This window comes from Puma concolor, chromosome A3 (assembly GCF_028749965.1).
Source record: "Puma concolor isolate L17-30 chromosome A3, mPumCon1.1.hap2, whole genome shotgun sequence".
Classification (NCBI taxonomy): Eukaryota; Metazoa; Chordata; class Mammalia; order Carnivora; family Felidae; genus Puma; species Puma concolor.
Window position 1 is genome coordinate 61,878,359 of NC_141669.1, and position 20,622 is coordinate 61,898,980.

The window sequence follows — 20,622 nt, forward strand, 5'->3', positions numbered from 1 at the left end:
CGTCAGTCAAGCCTTCAGACAACATCACAGACCTTAGGCTGATGCCTTGACTGCAGCCTTGTGAGAGACTATTTAGCAGAGGACCCAGTTAAGCTGGGCCCAGAATCCAGCTCCCAGCTGATACTGATGCTCTTGGCCTGAGGACCACACTCTGACAAGGAAGAAGGAAGTCGAGAAGAGCGAGATCATCTGATGAAGGGCTGAAATAGTAAAAGAAAAAAAGAAGCGCACCGCGTCTGTGGTTTAAGAGCATTTCAGCCACTGCACATGCTGCTGTTCATCTTCCTGGTGCAATCACAACCAGAATAAATAAAACAAATGTTTGTGTACACGTTTCTTTGTCTGTTCCAGAAGTTGCTAATGATTTGTAAGTATCCTGATAAAGAAGATCATTGGGATAGGAAGTCAATAAAATTGGGCATATTCTCTTAAAAATTTACTTAGGGTTGGAAAATTTAAATTTTCTATAAAGTTCTTTTTACTGGGGTGCCTGGGTGGCTCAGTTGGTTAAGCATCCAACTCTCGGTTTTTGGCTCAAGTCATGATCTCACAGTTCGTAGGATCAAGCCCTGTGTCGGGCTCTGCGCTGACAGCTACGAGCCTGCGTGGTATTCTCTCTGCCACTCCCCTGCTCACACACACATGCATACACATGCATGCTCTCTCTCTCTCTCAAAATAAATAGACAGATAAATAAATAAAAAATAAAGTTCTTTATTACTGATGATTTCAGTTATCACCACAAATTTGCGTTCCTTCATCTTAGGTATCTGTTTTTAAATACCGTTACTGAATGTAAGAACTTGGAAGAAAACAGAGTCAGAGTCACTGTTTCTCCCCTTAGAATGCTGTATTATATAAGCCAGCCAATCAGATCTTCCAAGCACGTGGCAGGATAAAGAAAAATAAGTGTATATGTACATAAAAATTGTACAAAATTGTTCATAGCATTGCAACTCTATCCATGATAGTCAAAAACTGGGGAAGGGGGAACACATCTAACAACTGAAAAATAAATAAAGTGAAATATTTACACAGTGGAATACTATGCAGTAATAAAAAAGGATGTATTACAATATACAGAGCAACACAAATTTTTAAAAATTTTGTTGAATGAAAGGAGCCAGACAAAAAGATATACTGTATGATTCCATTCATATGAACAGGTAACATAGCAGTGAGAATAGTAAAGACCTCTAAGAAGAAGGGTATTGAATGAAAATGTCACATGAAACTTTCTAGGGTGACAGAAATGCTTTATATCTAGATCTCTATGGATGGATGTATACAAATGTAAAATTCATTGAGTTGTATGCTTAAGATTTGTGTGCTTTAGTTTACCTAAAATTTTTAAATTAAATAAAAAAGGAGATAATAGAAGAAATGAATTAGGATTACTGGGAAGAGCTGGAGATATAAATTTGAGATTTTTCTGGACAGGAAATATTTTAATGCCAGGGGTCCGCATGAAATCAATTAGGAAGAGAATTTAGATAGAGGAGAGACCCCAGGATTAAGCTCTAGGAAACCAGAGGTTGGGAAAGAAAACAGGTCAGCAGAATAGACTGAGGTCAAGAATGGGAGAAGAGGAAGAGCAGAAGAATAAGGTCTCAGAGAAAATGCCTTAAGAATGGAAGGGTCAGGGAGCCCCTGGGTGGCTCAGTTGTTTATGTGTCTGACATAGGCTCAGGTCATGATCTCATGGTTGTGAGTTTGAGCCCTATGTCAGGCTCTATGCTGACAGCACAGAGCCTGCTTGGGATTTTTCTCTCTCTTCCTTTCTTTCTCTGCTCCTCCTCTGCTCATGCACTCTCTCTCAAAAATAAATAAATAAAACTTAAAAAAAAAGAACATAAAACTAAATATCTTTCTTTCTTTAAAGAAGTTTCAAAACATTCTTATGGCTTTAAAAAAAATTTTTTTTAATGTTCATTTATTTATTTTGAGAAAGAGAGATAGAGCGTGAGCCGGGGAGGGGAAGAGCGAGAGGGAGACACAGAATCCAAAGCAAACTCCAGGCTCTGAGCTGTCAGCACAGAGCCCGATGGCCTCGAACTCATGAACCATGAGACCATGACCTGGCCAACTGAGCCACCCAGGTCCCCTCTTATGGCTTTTTTTTAAGTTCTAAAATAAAGTTCTGCATAATAGGCAATTTGACTGATTTTTCTAGAGGACAACTGGAAAAGCTAGATAAAATATTTTAAAAATAGCGTTTGAAAGCATAGGAGAGTAAATAAAGCCATGAAGAATTACACGCCAAGATCCAGGAGCAAACAAAGTGGAAATCCAGGTAGCTGAGCCCAGTATTTGGGGCCTGCCAATCTTCTAGTATCAGATGTTTCGCTGGGTCGAAGAACAGAGCTTTGAACCGACTCAAGAGGCCAGGGGAATATGAATTCAGGGCAAATCCCCAGCCTTTGCATTGGGACTTGAAAGGTCATACTCTAGGAATAGGGTCAAATAGATAGGCGCTAAAGCCCAATTCTGAATTATCTCAGTTTCTGAATGGATTAAGATGCTCTGAGATTGATGGTGTTGCTAGCCATCTGTCAGAAGCAAACATGCATTCTCTCTGGAGGAAAAATATCATTATTTTAGGGTTCAAATTATCTAATTTTTCATGATGACCACATTAAAAAAATCTGGGCATACAGGGAAACAAGTTGATAAATTCAAAAATCGAGAAGAAAAACACCGGACTCAAAAAAGAATCAGCTAATGGAATTAACAGAAACAGTTTTTTTTTTTTTTTTAATTTTTTTTAACATTTATTCGTTTTTGAAAGGCAGAGAGCGCAAACGGGGGAAGGGGCAGAGAGAGAGGGAGACACAGAATCTGAAGCAGGCTCCAGGCTCCCAGCTGTCAGCACAGAGCCCGACGCGGGGCTCAAACTCATGGACCGCAAGATCACGACCTGAGCCGAAGTCGGATGCTTAACCGACTGAGCCACCCAGGCGCCCCAAGAAACAGGTTTTAAAATAACAATGCTTTTTGTTTTTGAGAGAGAAAGACAGCACACGTGGGGGTGCACGTTCACGCATGGGGGAGGGGCAGAGAGAGAGGGAGAGAGAAAATCCTAAGCAGGTTCCATGCCCAGAGCAGAGCCCCATGGCAGGCTCTCTCCCACGACCAGGAGATCATCATGTGAGCCAAAATCAAGAGTCAAAGGCTTAACTGACTGAGCCACCCAGGTGGCCACCCATACAATTCTTAATATGTTTAAGTGTAAAAGACAGCTTTGGCAAAGCACTGGAAACTATAATAAAGAAATAAATGGAAATTCTAGAACTGAAAAATACAATATAAGAAATTAAGAACTCAATACATAGGTTTAACAGCAGATTGGTTAAACAGGATGAGAGAAGAAAAGTACCATCCATTAAAAAAAATTGATAATTGAACCACATTAAAATTAAGACCTATGGGGGTACCTGGCTGGCTCAGTTGGAAGAGCTTGATTTCAGGGTCATGAGTTCGAGCCCCATGATAGATGTAGGGGTTACTTAAATAGAAACTTAAAAAAAAAAATTAAGACTTTATGTTGTTCAAAACATATCATGAAAGTAAAAAGGCAAGCCAAAAAGTGTTCATACACAAAAGATATATTCAAAATTTATAAAAAAACTTCCATAAATCAGTAAGAAGAAGAAAATCCAATATAAAACGGGCAAAAGACTTGACACTTCACACATGAGGGTATCCAAATGCTACTACATATAAAAAGTGAATACATTTAAAAATATAATTATAACAGACCAAGAGCTTTTGATTTAAAGCTTCTGAAGCATGTGAATAACATAAATTAAATTAAAAAAATATTTTTTGAGACTGAAGCAAATAAGATGCCCAAAGAACATGCATCAGTTGGGCACCTGTGTGGCTCACCTGTGTGGTTAAGCTCTGACTTCAGCTCAGGTCATGATCACATGGCTCATGGGTTCCAGCCCCAAAGTGGGCTCAGTGCTGACAGCTCAGAGCCTGGAGACTGCTTTGCATTCTGTGTGTGTGTGTGTGTGTGTGTGTGTCTCTCTCTGCCCCTCCCCCACTCATGCTCTGCCTCTGTCTCTCTCTCTCAAAAATAAAGACAAAACACTAAAAAAAAAAAAGAACATACATCTATTAATAGTAGTTACCTTTAGAAGGTGAATTTATGGGCGATTTTTTTATATTGCATATTTCTGAAATTAAAGTTACTGTGGCTTTATTTTTATTTTTAATGGATAACATTCACATGGTTTAAAGTAATGTATTATATAATACATACATTGAGAAGTCCCTCACCCTACCCTCCCAAGTACAGGACATCATGATTATTAGTTTCTTTTGTATCTTTGCAGAATCCCTGGGGAAACAGGAAGTGCTCATACAGTCTTATTCCCCATCCTACACAGAAAGCACACCTGCACTGTTCTGCATCTGGGTTTCTTTCACTTAGCAAGAAATCCTGGAGATCTTTCCTTGGCAGTACATAGGGGACTGCTTCATTCTTTCTCACTGCTGCACAATGCTCCAGTGTGCATACATACTATAAAAGGAGACTTCAAAACAGACCAAGCAAGCCTAGCTGAGTCTCTTTTTTAATTAAAAAAAATTTTTTTTATGTTTATTTTTTGAGAGAGAGAGAGAGAGAGAGAGACCAGGGGAGGGGCAGAGAGACAGGGAGACACAGAATCCAAAACAGGCTCCAGGCTCTGAGCTGTCAGCACAGAGCCCAATGTGGGGCTCAAACTCACAAACTGCGAGATCGGACGCTTAACCAACTGAGCCACCCAGATGCCCCAAGAGTCTCTTTCAAAATATGGTTAGGGGGCTATAAAGGAGGAGGAATTTATGCACTCACTGAAGGAAACTATAAACTTTATGCACTTTTCAAGCCGTCAGCTGTGATCTTCAGCCTGAACTTAACCCCTTCCTCACCATGGCAACTAGCTTTTCCAAATTCTTCACTTAGAAAGGAAACAAGCCAGTTTATGGGGTGCCTGGGTGGCTCAGTCAGTTAAGCATCCGACTCTTGATTTCCCTCAGGTCATGATCTTATGGTTTATGAGTTTGGGCCTAGCATTGAGCTCTATGGTAATGGTGCAGAGCCTGCTTGGGATTCTTTCTCTCTCCCTCTCTCTCTCTGCCCCCTCCTTCACTCATGCTTTCTTTCTCAAAATAAATAAAATATTAAACAAACAAAAAAGGAAACAAGCCAGTTTAATAAGTTTCAATCTCTCATTTGAATATTAACTCAACCAATCTGTGCCTCCTGAATTGCAAGTCCAACTGCCCAAATAAAAGTCTGTTTGCTTTAATTTTCAGTGAATTCTTCCTTGGTCAATAGTACTATCATTTTTTAAAATCAGTCCTCTGATGGACACTTGGGTAGTTCCCAATTTTTTGCTACTGCAATCAACAACTTCATACATTATTTCATACATAAGTGTATCTGTAGGAATAATTCCCCAAAGTGGGATTGTTGGATCAAAGTGTAAAATGCAGCTGTAGTTTTGATAACACAAGAGGGTTGTGACATTGTGCTCTCATCAGCACTATAAAACACCTGTTTCCCCCCATCTTCCTATACTGAGCATATTGCCAAATGTTTCATTGTTTGCCAATCTGATGAGTAAAAAATACTATCTCAGTGTAGTTCTAATTTGTAGTAAAAAATACTAACTCAGTGTAGTTCTTATTACAACTGACCCTAAGGCACCTTTTTGTACATGTTGGTAATTATTTTTCTATGAACTCTTTGTTCCACAGTCCTTTGCCTTGTGAAAGATGAAATAAAACACACTCACTCATATCAAGGGGTTTTTAAATGGAGCCAGGTGGCCATTAAAGAGTGGACCTTATGCACATGCTCACATACACCATGGGATGGAACCAAGAATTTTTTAACTCGGCCAAATCACATAGGCTTCAAGGACTCTGCACCAACACCAGACTTTTGCTTAGTGATAGCCTTAGCAACCAATTATGTTTAGCCAAGATTAGTTTTCTGCCACCAGCACCAATCAAAGTTCTTTGTCAACAATCTATACAAGCATTCCCTTTGTGTCTTTAAAAACTGCTGACTTTGGGTGACAGCTCACTTGTGGTGAGCATAGTATAACTATAGACTTGTCGGATCACTAGCTGCACACCTGAAAACTAATGTAACATTGTATGTTAACTACACATCAATAAAACATTAAAAAAATTTAAAACTCCTTAATTTTGCCCCCTAGTGGGACATTATTTGGGTCGCTGCTGAAATCTATGTACCCTGAATTTGCAATTTTTTGATCCCAAATAAACATTTTTGTGTAATTATTGCCTCCTGACAATTTTAGGTTGAGAGCCTATTTTTCTTTTTTTAAATTTTTTAAAATGTTTTATTTATTTTTGAGACAGACAGAGACCGAGCATAAGCAGGGGAGAGGCAGAGAGAGAGGGAGACACAGAATCCAAAGCAGGCTCCAGGCTCTGAGCCGTCAGCACAGAGCCCGACGCGGGGCTCGAACTCACGAACCGAGAGATCATGACCTGAGCTGAAGTCGGAGGTTCAACCGACTGAGCCACCCAGGTGCCCCGAAGCCTGTTTTTCTATTGGATTGCTGATTGTTAGATATTTTACAACGAATATTTAATACATTTATATTCGTAAAAAATGAAAGATGTTAAAAAAAAAATGTTAAAACTCTTGTCGAAAACAAACATACCAACCTTTGGTCCACGAGTCTAGAATCCGGCCAAGGAAGGACCCACAAACATCCTGCGACCACTTAAACAGAAGCCGGGATCCCACAGCGCATACTCCGAAGAGTCTCACCTGAACCCAAACACTTGCGTGCGCAAGGGAAATTTTGTGTGCGCATGCTCCAAACAGCCAGCGCCTCACCTGATTCCTAACGGAAAATCTGTCGTGCGTGCTGATAAATAAACCTGCGCTCCTGGAGACTTTCCACAAAGACCTGATGGAGTTTGCTAATGATGGCTTTTGTAAAAGTATTTTCAATGAAGTTGCGGTGCAATTAGGGTGGATTTTAAGAGTGCATAAGAGGGGCACCTGGGTGGCTCAGTCGGTTCCGCGTCTGTGGCTCAGGTCATGATCTCACGGTTTGTGCGTTCGAGCCCCACGTCCAGTTTGTACTGACCGCTCAGAGCCTGGAGCCTGTTTCGGATTCTGTGTCTCCCTTTCTGCCCCTCCCCTGCTTGTAGTCTCTCTCTCTCTAAAAAATAAATAAACATTAAAAAAAAAAAAAAAAGATTAAAAATGCCTAAGAGTCAGAGAGTGGAAGCAGGCACATCCCAGGGGCCTCCAAACTAGGTTACACAATGATTTTCCTGAAAATGCCCTTCCTGAGGGCATGAATGTGCTGTGGGCACAGCTTCTCCTTTCCCACCTCAGCTTTCATGTCGCCTTTTCCCTTTTTACAAAAGGCGTGCATCTCTTCCTCCTCATCTGACAATGGCACATTGTCCCAGGGTGTGAAAATGTCCAGGGATGACAAGCAACGGGACAACTCAAAACGTTGCTATTGAATTGAGAAAGCAGTAACCCCAATAAATTATTTTGAAATTTTGGTGTTTTTTTTTTAATTTTTTTAAATATTTATTTTTGAGAGAGAGGCAGACACAGAGCATGAGCAGGGGAAGAGCAGAGAGAGAGAGAGGGAGAGAGAGGGAGACACAGAATCTGAAGCAGGCTCCAGGCTCTGAGCTGTCAGCACAGAGCCAGATGCGGGGCTCGAACTCACAAACCGCGAGATCATGACCTGAGCTGAAGTCAGCCGCTCAACTGGCTGAGCCACCCAGACACCCCATGAAGTTTTGGTGTTTTCTTAGTCTTTGCTTTCAACCAAATTGAAGGAGAACCTAGCGGTCTGGTCATAGATGATAATGTGGTGATAGTTCACACAATGTCACTTTTGGCATTAAGAGTCCAAAGACATGACTGATACGGTTATAACAAAATCTCTTCTACATCTATTTAGTTATATGAAGAAGTTTCTTATCACATAAAAATGAAAAACTGGGATTTTATTCATGCAGAGCCCCATCACTCTGAGCAGTAAGTTATCCTCAAAAATTAAAGCCAATTGAAAAAAAAATCCACTCACTCATTAAGATAGTATTTCCAGTGAGATTTTACTTCAATGTGATTTTGATCAGTTGTATATTAGTATCATAATAAATCCACAAGACATTAACTTTTAGAAACTTCCGGTCATAGGAAAAAATTTAATTTCAAATACTTTTTTTCAGAGAAGCATGATAGGGTGATGAATAAAAGACTTCCAAGCATAAAGTATATTACATTAGGATTAAATTTTTGTGAGAGAAGTGAATTAGAATTAGGGCTTAAAGTAGAAAAAAGAATAATGTAAAACTTGTAAAAGAAGACTTTTTTAGTGGATGATGAGTATCAAATTGTATTTAGATTTATTGGATACATTTTAAAGATTGATGTGACTGTTAAAACACAACTATTTAAAATATTCTGGAAATTACAGCGTTAGCGACTATTTAACACAGTATAAAATATTTAGATGTTAACTTAAAAATGTGCAAAGAGGGGCACCGGGGTGGCTCAGTGGGTTAAGCATCTAACTCTTGACCTTGGCTCAGATCATGATCTCACAGTTGGTAAGTTCGAGCCCCACATCGGGCTCTGTGCTGATAGTGCAGAGTCGGCTTGGGATTCTGTCTCCCTCTCTCTCTGCCCTTCCCTTGCTTGTGCTGTCTCTCTCTCTCTCTCTCAAAAAAAAAAAAAATGTGCAAAGAAAGTACATAACTTTATAAAATTCTTCTAGGAGTTTCTTGCTGGAGGAAGCAGAAAAACTTGGAAGACCAGTGCTAAGGAACTATTCTCTCAAGTTTTGCTGTGAGGGAGAACACAGAAATAGGATAGTATCTGAAAGGTAAACACAGGGTCGAGAGAGATGTTTTAAAGTATGAGATTAAGCATGTTTATATGCGGATGGGAGTGTAAGGGAGAAAAAATCCTCCTCTACTCCGTTAGCATCTCCAGCGAGGTCTAAGAATTAAACTGACATAAACAGATTAGTAGGAGGAAGAGGCATACAGGTTTTATTCTTACATGATCATGAGGACCTTCATAAGAGAATGAAGACTGGAAGAAGTGACAGGATCAGAAAGCTCTTATACCTTTTAGACAAAGAATACAAATGACAAAAGAGTTTGGGCTAGGGGCAGTAAACTGTAGCAAAGTGACTAGGAGATGTGTGGGCAGAGGGCCGGCAAAACTAGTGGAAGATAAGAGTCACTTTAGTAAATTTGTACAGATTCATGTCAACGTTGATCCCCAGTCTTTGGTGATAAGGTTGTTTTCTTCCCTCCCAGAAAGGGAGGGCACCTTTCTCATGGAAATTCTATGGCCTGTTTTTAAGTAGATAAAGGTAGGTCAGAGAGCCCTTCCTGCATCTGCTGTTTCTCAAGTGCCTTCAGCTCAAAGCAATATGCCACAGCAGCATAGTGTAGGATGATTGTTCTGAATTCCTTCAGGAATGATCTGGTAGATAGAGCTGATGTAGGAGAGGGGAGTGAAGTTCTTAGGAAGGTGAGAGACAAAGCCATCCAGGGCAGAAGCAGAGCGACTGGTCAACTTTGGTATAAGAGAAAAGGAGAAGGTAGCTGTGGGTGTAGGTAAATTATAGATAGGGTGGAAGGAGATGAAATAGTCTCTCTTTTTTTCAATAAAAAAAGGAATGAGATGGTGAATCAGCTGAGAGGGGGATGGGTTGTGGGAAGTGAGTGTTTAGGAAATGTTAAGAAGCAGAAGACAAACATATGTAAGCATAAGCTTATCTGAAATCCACATTTATAAACTAGAGAGACAACCAAATGTATTTGGTGGTCTGTGGAAAAAATTGTTTTTGCTTTACAGAAGGGAACTTCAGTGATTCAAGGTGTTCTTACCTAGAGAGAAAACATTAAAATGAATTTTTTCCCTATTAACCAACCCTGTATAAATATTATGATAGTTTTCATTTGTCTTCAATATTTTGAAATCCCCTCACAAATCTCAAAAAGTCATTAATGTTTGGGGCACGTGGGTGGCTCAGTTGGTTGAGTGACCCACTCTTGATTTCGCCTCAGGTCATGATCCCAGGATTGTGGGATCGAGCCCCTCATCGGGCTCCATGCAGAGCAGGAAGCCTGCTTAAGATTCACTCTCTCAAGGCACCTGGGTGGCTCAGTTGGTTAAGTGTCCGACTTAGGCTCAGGTCATGCTCGCACTGTCCGTGAGTTCGAGCCCCGTGTCGTGCTGACAGCTCAGAGCCTGGAGCCTGCTTCAGATTCTGTGTCTCTCCTCTCTCCCTGCCCCTCCCCCCACTTGCACTCTGTCTCGTTCTCTCTCAAGAATAAATGTGCAGAGCCAAACCATAAGAGACTCTTAAAAAACTGAGAATAAACTGAGGGTTGATGGGGAGTGGGAGGGAGGGGAAAGTGGGTGATTGGCATTGAGGAGGGCATCTGTTGGGATGAGCACTGGGTGTTGTATGGAAACCAATTTGACAATAAATTTAATATTTTTTTTTTTCAAAATTTTTTTTTCAACGTTTATTTATTTTTGGGACAGAGAGAGACAGAGCATGAACGGGGGAGGGGCAGAGAGAGAGGGAGACACAGAATCGGAAACAGGCTCCAGGCTCTGAGCCATCAGCCCAGAGCCCGACGCGGGGCTCGAACTCATGGACCGCGAGATCGTGACCTGGCTGAAGTCGGACGCTTAACCGACTACGCCACCTAGGCGCCCCTAAATTTAATATTTAAAAAAAGAATCAATGTGCAAAAAAAAGATTAAAAAAAAAAAAAGATTCACTCTCTCCCTGGGAATGCAAACTGGTGCAGCCACTCTGGAAAATAGTATAGAGGTTCCTCAAAAAATGAAAAATAGAACTACCCTACGACCCAGCAATTGCACTACTAGGTATTTATCCAGAGGGTACAAAAATACTGATTCGAAGGGGCACATGCACCCCAGTGTTTATAGCAGCACTATAGACAATAGCCAAATTATGAAAAGAGCCCAAATGTCCATCGACTGAAGAATGGATAAAGAAGATGTGGTGGTGTATATATATATATATATATATATATATATATATATATATACACACACACACACACACACACACACACACACACACACAATGGAATATTACTTGGTAATCAAAAAGAATGAAATCTTGCCATTTGCAACAACGTGGATGGAACTAGAGTGAAATAAGTCAGAGAAAGATAAATATGATATGATTTCACTCATATGTAGAATTTAAGAAACAAAACAGATGAACACAGGGGAAGGGAAGGAAAAATATGATAAAAGAGAGAGAGGCAAATTATCAGAGACTCTTAAATACAGAGAACAAACTGAGGGTTGCTGGAGGGGAGGTGAGTGGGTGAATGGGCTAAGTGGGTGATGGGCATTAAGGAGGGCACTTGTTGGGATGAGCACTGGGTGTTATATGTAAGTGAGGAATCAGTAAATTCTACTCCTGAAATCATTATTACACTATATGTTAACCAACTTGGATTTAGATAAAATTTAAAAATTAAAAATTAAATTAAAAAAAACGATTCTCTCCCTCTGCTCGTCTCCCCCTCTCTAAAATAAAAAATATATAAAATAAAATTTAAAAGAAGGAATTAAAAAATACAAACAGAAATGAAACAGGGTGCCTTGGTGGCTCAGTCAGTTAAGCGTCCAACTTCGGCTCAGATCATGATCTCATGGTCCATGAGTTTGAGCCCTGTGTCAGGCTCTGTGCTGACAGCTCAGAGCCTGGAGGCTGCTTCACATTCTGTGTCTCCCTCGCTCTCTCTGCCCTCCCCTGCTACTACTCTGTCTCCCTCTCATTCTCAAAAATAAACATTAAAAAAAAAATTAATGATAAAATAAAAAATGAAAAACAAATACACTACAAATATTCCTACTATCTGAATCCTGAGTTTCAGATCCTAGATTTAGGTAGGAAATTAAAAAAAAAAAAAAAAAACTTATCTGAATCTTTTTGTTCCTGAGTTTCAACTAGCCAAACCAGGAATTTGGATAGCAAAGAAATGATAAAAAAAATTTACTTGAGTTCCTTGTTCCTGAGTTTGGATAGCAAGGCTTGCCTTGAATATTTTTCTCCACACATATACACAATGATGTTAGAATCACTCATATCTATCAGAAATAATATGCATCATGCTCTATTTTTCTCTCTTCCTTATCCTCTAAATCCAGTCAATAAACTCCTGCAAGGTTGTATCTCCTAACTCAAATCTATTTTTCTCCATCATTCTCAGTGTCTTAATGGTTTCCCTGCAAATCATGTTACTCTTCAGTCCATTCTTTACACTGTAACCAGACAAAATATTCTCAAAATTCTCATCATGGCTCTGTCCCATTTATCATCCTTCAGTGGCTCATCATTGCCCTTAGGATCATGGCTCTGTCTCCAGAGCTTCAACCCATGTCTTTTCCTGCTACTCCCACTCTATTCCAAGCACATTAAACTATTGCACTCGTCTTTTCCAAAAAGAGCCGCCCTCCTCTTATCTCCAGGGCTTTGTTTATGCTGTCCCTCCTTCCTGGAACATTGTCACACCCCAGCTGTGTGAAGAGCTCCTACTTCAGCTCTCAGCCTAAAATGTTACCTTCTTTGGAGAGTCTTTTCCTGATCTCTCTTTCCACCATCCAAAGTATACATAAGAAGTTTCTTCTCTGAATTCCTATTGGACCCCATGCTCACCCTCGGATTGCAGTTTATTCTGTGATGCACCTTATCTATACCCCCTAAACTCAGTAGAAGCATGGTTACTATCACCAGCTCTTAGCACAGTGTCCAGCATGGAGGATATGCTTAATAAATGTTACTGAATAAATGAATAAACATTTTCAATAAAATTAGTATCACCTAGTCCATAAACTCAAATACAAATATATTCACAATGCTTTTATTTTTTGCAAACAATTGGTTAATTACTCATAAGTGCTTTTAGCAGAAAGCCCATTATGTCTCACTGTGGAAAAATCCCCCAAACATTGTCCAGATACCCCAAAGGATAACTTATTCAGTCAATAGTGGGCTCTGTTCTCTTCTTAATTGGAGTCTGATTATTGGCTAATGCCATAGTTTCTCATTAAGTCATATCATAAATTTTGGAGACTGGTCCCACTCAATCCAAAAGACAATGCTTGCCCACTGCTTGTGGATGATGCTCTTGCTTGCCTATATCCCTGCTGGGAGGTAAAGCTCTTCCAGGGATGACAAGCTAAGCTTGCCAAGGATGTTCCATATTTGACCCCCAAGGACCCACTTGTAGCAATCAGCTACAGCAGATCACACACAGCCCTGGCAGTGGGGGGGTTGGGGAGGTATTGGGTCAGGATAATAACACCGTATCAAGGTTCCAGAACCCCATTTCTTCATTTCTTTCTGATGAGGACCAATTCCCCCCAAAAGAGGCACTGTTTTGTTTCATTTTGTTTTGTTTTGTTTATATCAAGACAAAGTCTTGCTATGTCTTTCTCCCAGAACATGCAGAATCCTTACCCTTCCAAGTAAGGCTTCTTTCTGCCAATCTCTATCCTAGCCTGTGCTGTGAAAGAAAGGAAAAATACAAATTTGATCTTTAGCAGAGTACTTTTCTGGTGGGACACCCTGGTATGTCAAGAAGGAAGAGACTGGAATAGAAGGACACAGACCTGGTTGGAAGTTTGGAAATCTGAGTATATCCTAACTCTGCAACCAACTAATTGGTATGATGACTTTAGCCTCTCTAGGCCTCAATTTTACCATCTGAAAAAACAAGAGAATCTTCAAGACCCTTTCTAGCTCTTTAGAATTCTATAATTTCAGTATTTTTTAAAATCTATTTTGTTGAGATATAATTTATATATAATAAAATGCACCCATTTTAAGTATATGGTTGTATATGTTTTGATAATTTTATACTACAATCAAGTTATAAAACATTTCTATCAGGGCATCTGGGTGGCTCAGTCTGTTGAGCATTCAACTCCAGATTTTGGCTCAGGTCAAGATTTCATGGTTCCTGAGTTCGAGCCCTGCATTGGGCTCTGCGTGGACAGCGAGGAGCCTGCTTGGGATTCTCTCTCTCTCCCCCTCTCTCTGCCCCTCCCCTGCTTGTGCTCTCTATCTCTCTCAATATAAATAAATAAACATTTAAATAAAATAAAATTAAATAAATAAATAAATAAATAAATAAATAAACAAAACATTTCTATCATAGTTCCTTCATGCCCTTTTGTAGTTAATCTCCCTTCCCCTATCCTTAGCCCCAGGCAACCATTGATCTGTTGTCATTATGGTCTTGCCTATTCTAGAATTTCATGTAAATGAAATGATACAGTAAATGCTCTATTTTACTATTTTTTTAAAATTTATTTTTAAGTAATCTCTACACTCAATGTGGGACTCAAACTTACAACCCCAGCCAAGTGGCTGGCTCAGTTGGTGAAGCATGTGATTGTTGATCTTGGAGTTGTAGGATCAAGCCCCATGTTGGGTGTAGAGATTACTTAAAAATGAAATCTTAAAAAAATAAAATGGGGCACCTGGTGGCTCAGTCGGTTAAGCATCCAACTTCGGCTTGGGTCGTGATCTCATGGGTCATGAGTTCAAGCCCCATATTGAGCTGTCTGCTGTCGGCACAGAGCCTGCTTTGGATCCTCTGTCCCCCTCTCTTTCTGCCCTTCCCCTGCACTCTCTCTCTCTCTCAGAAATAAATAAATTAATGTTTATTAATTAAACACGGGGCTCAAACCCACAAACTGTGAGATCATGGCCTGAGCCGAAGTCAGATGCCCAACCGAATGAGCCACCCAGATGCCCCCAAAACAAATAAGTGTTTTTAAAAAATAAATAAAATAAAATAAAATTGTGGTAAAATATACAGAACAAAAAAAAATAGGGACTGCATCATAAAGTGTGTCATCCTTGCACAGGGGTCATGCTAATCTTCTCTATATAGTTCCAATTTTAATATAGGCACTGCCAAAGCAAGCACAATATGCAAAGACCTCTTGTGTATCTGAGGCTTTTGGGTTTTTTTTTTTTTTTTTTGCATGACATGTTTTTATTATTTACATCTATTATTGCATATTCGAGATATTTTAAATTGATTTTTAAAGCAAATTATGTTTCTAGACTGGATACATTTTTTAAAATATCTCCATTCATACATTAGAAAGTTAAATAGGGGCACCTGGATGGCTCAGTCAGGTAAGCGTCCAGCTTTGGCCCAGGTCATTGTCTAATGGTTTGTGAATTTGAGCCCCCCCATCAGACTCTCTGCTGTCAGCTCAGAGCCCACTCCCCCGCATGCATGTGCCTACTTTCTCACTTTCAAAAAGAAATAAACATTTTTTAAAAAGTTAAATAAACTTGAGTAATTTCTTGGTGTCTGTTGGTTAAAAAAAAATTTCTGTGTTATTACTTTCAGAATCAATTGATTTCATAAGAATGTAATGGTGATCCATATAAAGATGGTATTGGAGCAGGGCAGCAAGTAATGGCAGCCCAGGACAGCATTGGTAAGGGTGGCAGGGACAACCTGTTGGGGTCAGGAGACAGGCTCATACAGGGAATTGAACAAGTAAGTAAATATATTTCAGATAACAGCGGCCAGATTTCTCACTGACTGAGAAGGAAGATACAAAAACAAAAAAAGAGAAAGTTAGAATGAATCCAGTAGTATTGAACTGGATTTGGAATTATCAATATGAATTAATAGTTTACAATACAGGTGGATAGTGATACAGATAAATATAGAAGTAAAGGTATATACTTATACTTCCTAGCTCTGTCCACAGAGTGAGCCCAGAAGCAGAAACATCCTAATAGAAATGAGCACATCTAGAACCTGATGTTGGTTTCTAAATACTACTATCAAAAGGAACCAGTGTTCCTTGAATAAATAGCTGATTCCAGAGGAGAATAAGGAAAATAGAAGTTGAGCTTAGAACATCTTATGCTAGGGGCGCCTGGGTGGCGCAGTCGGTTAAGCGTCCGACTTCAGCCAGGTCACGATCTCGCGGTCCATGAGTTCGAGCCCCGCGTCGGGCTCTGGGCTGATGGCTCAGAGCCTGGAGCCTGTTTCCGATTCTGTGTCTCCCTCTCTCTCTGCCCCTCCCCCGTTCATGCTCTGTCTCTCTCTGTCCCAAAAATAAATGTTGAAAAAAAAAATTAAAAAAAAAAAAAAAAAAGAACATCTTATGCTAGAAAATATGGGAGTCCTCAAAAAAACAAAACAAAACCAAATCCAAAACATGATGGGAACATGTCAAGAAGATATACGATATGGCTTGCAGGGGTTCTCACTGGCCAAATCTGAGATAATTATAACATTATAATAATACTTACACATTGTAACTTACTGAATTAAATAGAATTCATGATATAAGCAAATGAATAAAGTATGGAGAGAAGAGAGAGCTTTTTTTTTTATAGTAGAACAGAATTAGGAAAAAAACCCATTTGACAATTATCATGGTAATAATTAATTCAAGAGAGAATCATCAATGGATTCTAATACCAGTAGATAAAAATGAGATGAGGAATTAGATATTGGTATAGTTTCAAGGTATCTCCACGTGAAATATCTATTAACTTATAAAAGATGCAATGTAACTTCACAACAGAGAAAATTAGAAGACATTATCTTAAGTGATCAAATTTAATACCATCAACAATGTACAAACTGACACTGTGTGCCCCTCAATGGGATATGAGGATTCACTGAATGAATGAATCCAAATATGAAGGGCATTCTACAAAATGACTATGTCTTATAATCTCCAAAAATGTCAAAGGGATTCCTTCTCTGCAGAGGACAGATACTCTCCTTGCAGGAAGTTGAGGTGGACCAGAGGGAGTGTTGAGGAGGAGTGGCAGGGTCAGTTTCAGTGCCAGCTTCAGGTAAGGACATAGGGTTGGTGGAGCATTGGGCTCTGGTTGCCCACTGAGAATCGCACCCACCTTCTCATGAAAAATAAAATTTATGTATTTATGTATGTATGTATGTATGTATGTATGTATGTATGTATGTATTTATGATTCAAGGATTCGTTAAGCCATACATGCAAAACATACCGCTAATTGCATTAGCAAAGATCAATGTAAAAAACACTCCACAATTCTGAAACTGTCAATTTAAAAAATTTTGTTCTAGTGGTTGAAAGGCCCACCCTTGTGTTCTTGCCCGTGGGTAAGTTGTATGGAACTTGGTTGGCAGGAGCGGGGGCTTACAGAACCTCACAGACCCAAAGGAACATGGCTAATTAGGCAGAGCAACAGGAAGCCTGTGTGTGTGGGGGGGGGAGGCAGGTGGTGAGGCAAGGAGGAGGGTTAGCATTAGTGAAGGTACAGTACTGGTGATCTGGCAAGACAGTGGTGTTAAGAAAGTTCATAGTTTAGGAATATCTAAAATATTTCAAAAACTGTAAAGCTGCAACATATGATTTTTGCACCTAGTTACTAGAAAACTAAGGGAAGTGTTTATTAGCTTTGAATAATGTAACAAGCAAACAGAAATGCACTTTTACTACTCTACAAAAAAAAAAAAGTCTAATGCATTAACAGAAAGATTTTATAATACAAGGAGGCATATCGTTCATTAAGAAGGGGTTCTATAAGAAAGCACTAAGTTAGCAACTATGGGAACAACCAGTTCAAAGATGAGTTAAATACCTGGTTTCAGGAGGGACAGCACATCTAAGAAAAAAAGCTTAAAACACTTAGTGATGATACTGACCTTCCATCATTTACTGCATCTGACAGAAATTAACCTTTTAAGATTTTACCTGTGACACTTTTACTCAGTTTAATTATGACGTGCACAGTGCAGTGTAAATTAACATCCATATTTTGTAAGAATACTGCTTCGTCCTCTGATCATGTCCTGTGCCACATACGCCCATCCCGGTGTGCCCACGGCCACAGCAGACCCTTCATTGAAGGGACACGGGAGTCTGAGGGGGTTCCAAATCTCAGCAAAAGCGAATATACTAACTTAAAAAATTTGTTTTCACTACAAAATAAAAAAGATTGATCCAGAGAGCTGAGTCATTATTCTTATTCCATTAGGACACACAGTACAGTGTTAGGGGGCCGACATGGGCTGTGTTAGGTGGCAAATTTCGTGAAGGAGGCTGTGTGGCTCTCCTGTCAGAGACTAGCAGGTATCTGCATTTCCGAACTTGAGGCACTGCAGTCTCTTTTTTTTTTTTTTTTTAAAGTTTATTTATTTTTGGGACAGAGAGAGACAGAGCATGAACGGGGGAGGGGCAGAGAGAGAGGGAGACACAGAATCGGAAACAGGCTCCAGGCTCTGAGCCATCAGCCCAGAGCCTGACGCGGGGCTCGAACTCACAGACCGCAAGATCGTGACCTGGTTGAAGTCGGACGCTTAACCGACTGCGCCACCCAGGCGCCCCTGCAGTCTCTTCTTAAAGACAAAGGTCTTAAACGGTTTCGTGCTGGGTGTTCTCAGCACAACAATGCAACTTAGTTCACAAGATTTTGGCAACTCTTACTCTGAGCAAGAATAGGGGCTTTTGACAAATGAGGCTTTAAGAAAACTTGCCATTTTAGGGCTAAATTTTAATATAATGTTGAAGTTTAAAGTTTTAAACTTTAAACAAAATCTAAAAATTACTGATTGGTTCAAAATGGTTTTATGGAAAAACTAACCTGTAACAAAAGTTTGGCATTGAGTGGGAAGTCTCCACCATCTTTGAGCAAAGCCTACAAAGGTTCTGAGGGAGACAGGACAGGAGAGGGGCCCCGACATCTATCCATAAGAGCAGGCATTTATCTCTTCCTCTTCTTGACAGGAGGTGGAGCAGAGAACCGCTGGAAAAGCTTCATCAAACACTGTCTTTTTTTTGTTTTTTTACATTTTGAGAGACAGAGTGAGACAAAGTGAGAGTGGGGGAGGGTCAGAGAGAGGGAGACACAGAATCTGAAGCAGGCTCTGAGCCATCAGCACAGAGCCCGATGCAGGGCTCAAACTCACGGACCGTGAGATCATGACCTGAGCCAAAGTCAGACGCTCAACCGACTGAGCCACCCAGGTGCCCCATTCAAACCTTGTCTTGAAGCCTAGTTGCATGAGAACCTAGCACTCCAGATATTTTACAGCATCAATCTCCTTAGCCATGGCCACACCCTGCGGGTAGGTGATGAGAATCAACTTCTTCAGTTTCTCAGTTGTGTCCTTGTTGTCCCTGAGGTCAAGTTTAGTTCCCACCAAGATGATGGCGGCGTTGGGACAGTGGTTTCACAGTTCAAGGTACCACTTTGCTCAAACGTTTTCAAATGATGCAGGATTTTACGAGAGAATACCAAATTAAGAATACATCTGTTTGCGGATAGGATAAGGGACGTCATCTGGCATAATCTTCTTGTCCAGCTGTATCCCATAAGCCCAGAGTCACCGGTTTTCCATCCACCATAACATTGGCAGAGTAGTTGTCAAAGACAGTGGGGATGGATATATTCTCCAGGAAATGCATTGGTTGTGTAACTGAGGGTAAGCACGTTTTACCTACAGCGCCGTCTCCCACCAGCACACACTTAATGGCCTGCATCTGGGCCGCTCGCTGGGACGCAGAAGGTGGGCAGGCACGGCTGCGGGCGGACAGGGAGCCGGGTGCTGGGGGGGGAGGGGGGGAAGAGGCTGCTGTCCACACCACCTGGCTCTCCGCCAACCAGAAGCCGGAGCCCAGCAGCTCCCCACCCAAAGCTGGGGAAGACTGTGGAAAGACAGGAAAATCAAAAAAGAATTTTTTTTTAATGTCAAGATCATGAAACCCAAAGACTCAGAAACCATCCCAGATTGCAAAAAACTGGAGAGACATGACAACTAGGTGCAAGGCATGATCCCAGATCCTTTACAGGTAATATAAAGGACATAACTGGGACAGTTCACAAAACTTGAATGCGATCTGTGTGTGTGTGTGTGTGTGTGTGTGTGTGTGTGTGTATGTGTGTGTGTATAGAGGAATTCTCTGTACTCTTCTTGAAACTTTTCTGTAAGTTGGCAATTGTTTCAAAATAAAATATTTTTTTTTAAAAGATAAAATCAATCGGTTTTAGAAATCTTTTTTTTTTTTAAGGTATTTACTAGCTTGGCCAGAATCCTTGGATATGTTAAGATGAATTTGCTTGCAAGTAAAAGAAAATCAACTCAACTGTCTGAAACAATAAAATGCATTTTCTCACAAATGTCCAGATAGTTTAGCCAAAGGGTTAATTCACTAGCCCCAGGCTTTCATTAGGTTCTTGCCCACTTCCATTTACCAGTGCAGCAGCTTTGTCCTCCTCTCTTGGCTCTCTTCACAATTGCAGTATGGTTTCAGCAGCTCCAAACAAAATGTTCTGACATTAAAATATCCAGTGGCTTCAAGGGAAAGAAGAGTGTATCTCTTATTCGGCCTATTTTTATTTTTTATATTTATTTGTTATTTTTAAAGTAAGCTCTATGCAGGGCTTGAACTCACAACCCTGAGATCAAGAATTCCATGCCTGGGGCGCCTGAGTGGCTCAGTTGGTTAAGCATCTGACTTCGGCTCAGGTCATGATCTCACAGTTTGTGGGTTCGAGCTCCACA

At 40.3% G+C, this 20,622-nt stretch overlaps 1 non-coding gene and 1 pseudogene across 1 annotated transcript; both read right to left on the bottom strand.

Moving 5' to 3' along the window:
• Positions 1-7,301: 7,301 nt before the first annotated feature.
• On the bottom strand, positions 7,302-19,600 carry LOC112868914 (ras-related C3 botulinum toxin substrate 1-like; annotated as a pseudogene).
• On the bottom strand, positions 14,915-15,018 carry LOC112869784 (U6 spliceosomal RNA). The gene has a single exon (XR_003224430.2). It is a non-coding gene; the product is annotated as a U6 spliceosomal RNA (small nuclear RNA).
• Positions 19,601-20,622: the final 1,022 nt, after the last annotated feature.